Source organism: Syngnathoides biaculeatus, chromosome 16 (genome assembly GCF_019802595.1).
Source record: "Syngnathoides biaculeatus isolate LvHL_M chromosome 16, ASM1980259v1, whole genome shotgun sequence".
In the NCBI taxonomy this organism is placed as follows: Eukaryota; Metazoa; Chordata; class Actinopteri; order Syngnathiformes; family Syngnathidae; genus Syngnathoides; species Syngnathoides biaculeatus.
The window spans coordinates 11,267,365-11,276,614 of NC_084655.1; the positions used below are offsets into that span (position 1 = coordinate 11,267,365).

General features: G+C 40.6%; 1 long non-coding RNA gene across 1 annotated transcript; it reads left to right on the forward strand.

Moving 5' to 3' along the window:
• The first annotated feature begins 327 nt into the window (after window positions 1-327).
• Window positions 328-8,069, forward strand: LOC133514732 (uncharacterized). Its single transcript, XR_009798836.1, has 3 exons — window positions 328-494; window positions 5,614-5,722; window positions 7,892-8,069. It is a non-coding gene; the product is annotated as an uncharacterized LOC133514732 (long non-coding RNA).
• The last annotated feature ends 1,181 nt before the right edge of the window (window positions 8,070-9,250 follow it).

Sequence of the window (9,250 nt, forward strand, 5' to 3'; positions counted from 1 at the left end):
GCATGTTTTTGGTTTTTGGGATGTGAGAGGAAACTGGAGTGCCCAAAGAAAGCCCACGCAGTCACGGGGAGAACATACAAACTCCACACAGGCGGGTCCGAGATTGAACCCGGGACTTCAGAACTGTGAGGCCAATGCTTTCCAGCTGAGCAACTGTGCCGCCCATATATACATGTATATAAATATATGTACATATTTAACTTGACATTATATACAGCAAACAAATTTAGCTCTTCATTTGGGTGTGGATAAAAGTACACAACACAACAGGGACTGTAAATCTGGTTTCACTTCTTTAGCGAGAATGAATGTCACGGCAGTCTGACAAGTGATCCTTATGGCCGTTTGAAGGCCACTTTATTGTTATTAGCGAGCTCCACGCTGCCATCTCCAACCTTGCCCTTGCTCTCTGGCAATACAGCCAGACAAACAGGAAGCAGCTGTTGCCAAGGAACCAGCCTGAAGTACCACACTCGGGCATACACTTGAATGAGGTAAGAAATGGGAGAAAAATGTGCAGGGAAATGGATTGTTGCAGGAATCTAATTAGATTGTGACGGAACATCTAGCATAGGTTCCGGAAAAAAAAAGAGTATTGTGTGTTCCTGTGTGTTTGCGTGCGTGCGTGCATGCGTGTGCGTACACTCTCATTTGCGCAAGAACTGTGGCTGCGTCTGAGCCTGGGAATAGGGTGACTGACGCACGGAATGACAGATGAGCTTTGGAGTCCTGGCAACCTCTCCGAATCACCCTCCTCTCTCGCTCTGTCATCCTCCGTCTCCTCACACACCCATACGCCTCCGTCTTATCGCTCATCCCTCTTTCTCTTTTTTGCCAACCTTCTCCCAAATGTGTCTTCTCCCTTGGCGCACAGCACAATCCGAATCAGTCACAGAGAAGTCGTTGCCTCTCTGATTTTCTCCAAAACGTGAATTTGGATCCCTGAACTCAGTCATTATTACTTCAACCTCTCATGTGGCTTGCTGTGATGTTGTTGTAATGTTCATTAGTCAATAGCCAAATTTGTGTTTGTATAAGATTACAATGATAATTGACACAGGAAAGTTAAGAGAACATCAAGAAAAAACCCGCTGGCAATGGACACACATGTGAAAGAACAATGAACAAATGTGTGGAATCACATTGCCCAGGATGGCATGTCAGACATGCAACATATTTTTTTCCATCTATTCTTCACATGATCTTATCAAATTACCTTCCGCAAATGAAGTGTCTGAAATATTCACGACTTCTTCTCCCTAAGGTACAGAACACAATCTGCTTCCAAGGCAACAGTCACATAGTTTCTGGATTCCTTACTTCTTTTGGCAACTAGCCCATTCCTGCCATTGTAAATTTCCATTATTCTCCCAAAAGGAAGGCGACAATGATTTGATTTCCCCGGTCACTGCACCACATTTTTCAGATTGGATTTAGAAATAGCCAGAGCTGAAGAGTATAGTGCACCCTCAACTGTGATGTACTGCGAGATAAAAACAGGACACAGTGGTGAGTTTGGCAAAACAGAATAGAGCTTGCAAATGAAAAACATAGAATGTGTATGTAAAATTTGTATGAATTTAAAGCCACTTAGGGAGCTCACAAACCAGGAAACTTGCTGTTGTACTGAAAAATTTCTCTTAAAAGCAAAAACAAGCACAATCATTTTACAGTTCATACTTGATATTGTTCTGAGAATATAGTGTGTGTGTAGGGTTAGGGTTCCTATACGTGTATGAATATATTTCTTTTCTTTTTCTACGGTCCTACTTTGTTGATAGCCTTTCGTTCAAGAAACTGTCCTGTCTGTCTTATCAATCTAGTCAGCTCAATCTCAGAACTTCGCGTCTGAAAATAGCGCAGCAATTAGAGGAACAGAATTGCTCTGATTCATCCCTTTTTCCACTCGTAGCTGAGCAGAATTTCTGAAGCACAAAAATCATACGCACTACCTGTTTTCTTGTCAACTTGGATCAGACTTCCCCACACAGCAGAGAAAGGACAAGGGTGGTGCAATTTGAACAAGCCAGGCACACGCTCGGGAAATAACCCCTAAACAACACTATAAGAATTATAAGAAAAATGTATTGATACAAACTATGTTGGTATTTAAATTATATTTTTGTTCAATGCGGAAAAACAAACTGCACATTTTGTTGACTATTAAGTGTCTCGCCTGAGGCCCAGAGTCAATTCACGCCAACTGGGGAAGTGAAAATGAGCACAATGTACCTACTTTTTTAAATTGCCACAACTTCATACGCAAAGACTTTTCAGTAAATATGTCACATCGTGTGCAGAAAAATCATCAGTATGGTCAAATAAGTTGCAGGAAGCATAACAATTTTTAACTTAGAAGGCTGTAGCGTGTTGACACTTAGAATCGATGGCGGTGTCACAATTTGAGGCAAGCTGTATCTCGCTCCCTGCTATTAATGTCCCACTTCCCCTGCGCCACATGAACATCTGAGCAAAACCACCAACGGCAGCTTTATATATCTGCCCGCTTCTAACGTCATCAGATTTACATTCGTTCTCCTGCTAAGTCTTCACAGATTGTTTTGTTTTCGGTGGTGTTAACCTGATGTAACAGTGCTGCAGTATTGTGATGAGTCTTTACAAAGTTCAGGGAATTTCAACACCATTTTCCAAAGTGGAGTCATCAAATTTACACCGTACGTCAATGACCGATTGCTCTTGCTCAAAGTGTGTCACAAACCGCAAACGGGGGAAGCTCTGACCTCTGCAGTCTTTTTAGAAAGATAACCAATGAAACTCAACTCATACTGTACGAGCAGTCATGAGGTTCTTTTACACATTTACAATTTACATCGTGATGATGAATCCTATCGTTTTTAACACGCCACCGCACACAGCATTTCACACCTCTTACACACGCTGAAGATGCTGGGACTGGGTCATTTTTCTGACCAGGTCTAATCTAACGGCCAAAGGAAGTGAGATATTTCTATTTTAAGTTGTAACGTCCAAATCAGGAGATGTACACCCATGACTGTCATGCTGTTCCACTCTTCCCAGCAGTAACAGAGGTCGATATTTTGTAAAAGTGATAGGTTCATCCATTTCATATGAAAAAGCTTCACTTTTGATGTTTATTTCTGAAACTTTTGTGTGTGTTTTTTTTTAAACAAACATTTACTTACCGGATTCTGAGACATGAGCCATCATTCGGATTTTTTTTTTCTGCTCTGACTTGCAAGTTTGAACTTCAGTTCATTGTATGGTGACAGGTGTTTCAACTCACTTAAACACAATAAAGCGACAGTTTGGTAGATATATTTTTTCAAAAATGATCCTCCAAGCTGTTCTCAGCTGGCTACCGTCAAACGGCCTACGCTACCTTAATGCAAACAACACTGGCTAAAAATTAGCATTTATGTGGAGATGTTGTTATCCTTTAATAAATGGATAACTGAACAGAAACAGTGGGGCAACACACGCAAACAGATAATATACCAACACTCCCTTGCAAGTATTCTTTATCCTCAGCAAAGAACCACTAATAATAGTGCCATATTGAGAAGCCAAGAGAGTAGTACTGAGTCTCCAGTACAGTACTGCATATTCTTATGCCCCCAAGTGACCAAGGCATACATACAAGAATGAGCAGCACAATATACGATGAATGAGAAAGTGTGACCATATTATTTTTTAAAATTCTATTCAATCATGAATATTTGATGTATATATAAAGTATATTTTCCAGAGTGCTATTTTTCTCATTTAAAAAAAAAAAAAACACATTTCAAAAATGTTTTGTGTTTTTGGGGGAAGGTTAGTTCCTGGAACCACTGTAGATGTTAAAAGTTCCTTCCTTTGTCCCAGTCTCATTCCGCCGGAAAAAGTACTTTGACACGGAGGGGCTTTGACCTGTTTTGCTGAATTTAGAAGGTGGTTGCTCATATACCCTACAAGCAAACAGATTAGCAGCTTCTATATTTGTTCATTTATGGCTGTAATACTTCTACTGTCACAATCATTATTGGTATAAGTAAGACTAATACAACTAGTAACACTATGACTACTGACCTGTCATTGTCAATGAACTTATTATCATGTGTTTGGCGTTGTACTGGTCATGTCGAGTGTTTGGGTTTACAAAAGGATTAAGATTTTAAACATTGCCTTTCTGCCTTGCTGATTTCATGTAAGAAGAAAAAAAGAGCCAAAAGAAATAAATATCCCTGAAGCGTCTCACAAAGCAGTCTCCATGGTGTAAACGCCCACATCATCATCCAATACCAATCAAGATGCAGTGGCAGTATTGCTCGAAGCTTTTGCGGATCCTCATTAGAGGCCATGTTTGTAGACAAGAGGGATACCATCATTCGTCTTATTTAATACTCAGCAATAGATGTGAATTGTTTTTCCAGGCTTTCACAAAAACCTTTCGTTGCTTGCTTGGGTAAGGCTACTTACTGTCTTTATTCTCCTCGTAAGCAGGGATATTCATCCTTGCTCTGTTGTGTTTAAATCTGGGGATTTCCCAGGCTAAAACTTTCCTTTTTCCCAATGTAACACTTTTGTTGTTTTGGGACTTGGTTTCAGCTATGAAATTGCATGATAAAGGATTTCCCAATCATTTTGGTTGGATCTTTCCAAAGTGGCAGACAAAAGTTTTTTGTAGCTTTTTTTTTCTACTGTATAGAAAATTCTATCCTGGCCTTCCCATTCTTCTTGCTCATGAGTGGGTTTCATCTTCGAGTAAAGCACCTCTATTTCTGCTCATGCTCATGACCTTCCCTCCTGCTCTCTGGAGGTTGTTGATGATGACTGATATTTTAGGGTCTTCCTTTACAGGTCTCTGTTGTTTCTGTCATCCACTTCTGCTGTTTTCCTTCGTCAGCCGGTTCGATTTCTGTTACGTAGTACACTAGTGTATTTGATATATTTATTTGCTTTTAAGACATTCAAATATGTTGTATTGGCTGTGAAGGATGTTTGTACAATGGCTATTATTGATTTTTCTGTCTTCCCCGACTTTTACGTTTACTTTTTCCTCACTGCTACTGGCAGGTCTCTGGTTTTCATGTTGATTACATCTCTAACTGGTATAAATGTAGTCGTCACAGGAAAAACTGACACAAATCAAAAGCATAGACGTTCTGTTATTTATTGCTTGAATAATATATAAGTGGCCTCACCATTCCAATTGTCTAGGAGAGGAAAATATGTCATGTTTTCCGGTCTTTATTTTGTCATTGATACTTTGCCATCAATTTTTAAATTCACTTGTAAATTTACAAAATCCTGACTACAGTGGAGAAAATGCAACACAGACTACAATAGAAGAACACAATACAATAATCACTTTATCATATGTTTTGTAGTACTTCTAGATCTCTGTATCGGTCCAAATGGCAATAAGTTACTACTCTTTAAATTTGACTCCAGGAAATCTACGTCATGTTGCATATCGTGTCTAAAAGGAATAAAATGAACTTTTTCTGGCCTCAACTGTTACCATTTAGCTCAGTGAGATAACGCCATCAAAAAAGATTAAAAGGCTGACAAGGTAGTTTCTTTTATCTTTTTCCTGTACAGTATGTGTGTTCTCTGACCCCCGTCTGTGCTCCTCTTGTTGACCCGTAGGACCACACAGGTGTCAGACCTCCGGGGTGATGCTATCAGACCTCCACTGACGTTTCATGGGAAGGAAGAGCTAAATGGTACGACAAAAGGAGCGGAGGTTTACAAAAGGGTGAGTAAGAGAATGCACTTAATCTGCATGCTGAACTGATATTCAACCATGTTGAAAATGTTCCTTTTAGAGCGATTGAGTTTGAGATATATTTTCACATTGATTTAGTATGTGTGCTGTGAACGTGTACAGTATGTGTTCAGATTTGTGTAGAGCTTGATGTTTATGATGCTTTAACAGATGGATGTCAAATCTGGTACCTAGTGGACAAACATCATGGGGTCTTAGTCACTGAACATTATGGCCCTGGACTCCACACAATTTATCACTAAAACATTCATATCAATATGTTGTCCTGTATCTCCCTATCCTGTATCTGCTGTTTGTGTATCAGGCTGTGGTGTCCTCGCATGGGGACTGTTAATTACTGTTAATTACAGTATTAACAACATTCACATTCATCCAACAATTTTTAGCTCAAACACTAAACTCAAAAGTACTGACATATACCTCTTAATGAATTAATCCACCAAGCATTGGGTGGGGTCTATAGTGTAGAAGACCCTCATTCGAATTTTACACAGAACGCAGGAAAGGCGAGATATTGCCACAACAAGTGTGTGCACTTTCACACGGCAGCAAGGCATCCCACAATCAGATAATTGGCTGACTTCACACTTCTGTCTTTCTGATGCTCTGATACAAGGACAGAAAATAGCCCAGACCAGTCGACTTGGAGTGACATGCCCACGAAATGTCTTTCAAGTAATTATGGAAAAGGAAAAGGCAGGTTAAAGGTCACTTTACTTGTGTGTTGAAATCTTCTATCTAGTGCTGTCTTCCTTTTTCCTTACGTCAGAATTTTTTTTTTCACGTCTTGAGTTCATTTTCTATATTCACCATAAGTGAGAGCATAACATTCATTGAACTGTGAAAGCCCACTTAAAGAGCTGTTGTAACTTTTGACTGCTGTAATAAAAAACATATGATAAAAAAAAAATACTTCAGTGATACTTCATCTTGCCTTCCCTGCTAAACTGCCAATGTCAGTAGTATTAAGGATTTGCACGCACATAGATCTTGAATACTTTATGTGACACATTCTCCTCTTTCCTCTCCTCTGAATCAGCCATCTTTTAACTGCTTCCAGATCTTCATCTTTACCCCTCTTGTGCTCCTTTCCCAACTCCGTTTTGCTGCCGTGGAGTTTGAGTTGGAAAGGTTTCTAGGTGGAAGTGGAAATGTACAACTTCAGCCAGTGAGTCAGCTAACAAGGTGCTCCTTTGAAGGAAACCACAAGCAGGAGCGAGGAAATGTCACGGATTTCGTTTGTCATAAATCAGTGCAGCGGTCGATGGGATTTATTAAACATTTGAAGGAAAGGCGTTTGATCAATTTCTAAGTTAACGTGTATGTTACAGTTACTGGAAATGTAAAGGTGAGAAAACAACTTAATAATGGCATGTTCGTGTTTGTATGTGTGCTAAGATAGCACATATGGAGTGAATATCTGTCTGTGTCTGCACCACTTCCACACTGCTGCCATATATCAAATACTTAATGACATGTAAATGGCAAGCGAGTTCTACAACTGTTTTGATTAGTCACTCTTTAGTCACCGGTAGCAGCCGCATCGGGGCCTCATGTGCACAAGGGCCTTTAAGACGGAGGCCCTTCCATCATGTGAGGCCACTTTGGTTAAACTTGGGCGCGAAGCGGGACCCCTTTGTTGTAGGCGCTTGTTTGCAGCTGGTGACATCACTCCTGGAGGAGTCTATCATTAAGGAGTGAGAGAGCCTTTATGCCTGGCGCTCAATGCCCCCTCACAGAAGGATTGGAGGGTGTTATTGTGTGGCACGCTGGGGTCCACAGGGGAAAGTCCCTCACCACAAAATCATGCCAGTGATCACTTAGTGTTACAAAGGTCTTTAGGGAGTGATGAAAGATCACACAGATGTAACGGTTTAAAAATATGAGACAAAAGTAGAGCAAAGTTGTTTTTCTGTTTTCATCATTGGTTGGTCATAAAACTGCAATAAAAGATTATATTAAAGAACTGCCATAAGTTATTGTTGTACAAAATGATGTTGATGACTCATCTCATCCACTGTATTGGATCTGATCATTTGCACCTGCAGACATATAAGAAGAAAGCAGGGGCCAGAACCAAAAACACGGCTCTTTTTTTTTTTTTAATGCTGTCTCACTCTTGACTTGTTATCTCCTCAGGTTTCAAAGTGAAGGAACAAAGGCAGCTAAGCACGGTGACAGCCATGCGGACAGCTGGGACTCGCGGCCGCATCGCTCGGTATCGTTCAACGTGAGACACTTGTCAAGACTCAAGGGGGCCCATTGATGCCATGACGGACTGGTGGAGCGTGAAGGTATTCAACTTGTGCTGTGCAATGGCAAGGAGGGGGGCAGCAAAAGAAAAGAAAAAGTGATGAGTCACCAAACTTCCCAAAAAAAACCCTCCCTCCTCTTCCTCGCTTACGGGAAAAGAATGCCTTTTTTTCTCTCCCTCTCTCTCTCTCTCTCTCTCTCTCTCTCTCTCTCTCTCTCGTTCTTGCTCTCTTTCCAGTCTCAGATGTTCATCTTCTTGACGAGCTGCAGAGTCACAGCCTGGGTTAATGTGTGTCGGGGAGCTTGTTTTATCCTTCCCTGTGGGGGCTGCTTAACAAAACAGGTTTAAAATATGTGAAGCAGACAAGTTTGTTAGCAATGTGCGGGGGAGGACTTGAATAGTTCGCACTCACTTGGGAAACAGATAAGGCTTTGTTCTGAATCATAACCATAACTATCGGTAATTTATGCAGGTTGGGCATGAGTTTATCAAGCGCCAAATTGATTTAATATTAGTTTAATTATTGTTGGTGTGGTTTGGAGTGTTGTCCAACACCATTTGGAGAGCTAGTTCGAATAACTTTGCATTTCATATCATCACATAAACACAATATGTCTGAGAAACACCTCTTGGTATGAGGCATTCCAGTTTTACACAAACAAACTATGGTATGTCTGCAATAATAGAAATCAGCCCCACACCTCCATTTAGTCTGCCGGAACAATGTTTTTTCTTAGGGCATTTTAAACAACAGGAATATTTCTGACAACCAGTTATCCAGCAGTTCTCTAAACACAGTAGGTCCTCTAAAGGTGAAATTTATTCAAAGGTGTGCGCTGCCTGGTAATTGAACCTGTGTAATAAGGAAGGGAAACTTGTATGATACCACAACAACAGCACCTGCTTTATGTTTGCAACTCCCGTCTTCAATGTTTAAGTATGACTGGAGGCTTAAACAAGTCTGTTCCACCATACTGAGACCCATGTAGATTGCTTCACATATCTCTAAAAACAATAATAATAATAATAATAATAATCACCAGCTTGAAATGATGCAAATAGAAATAACACATGAAGGCAGGCGCACCTACAAATAATTTCATTTGTTGCTGAATTCTGGTCTTGAGCCAGTTTCGTCTGACTTGCTTGAAGTGATTGTGTGTGCGCGTGTGTGTGCATGGTGTGTGTGTGTGTGTGTCTGCGTGTGTGTGTGTGCTTGTGTGCGTGCATGCATGTGTGTGCGT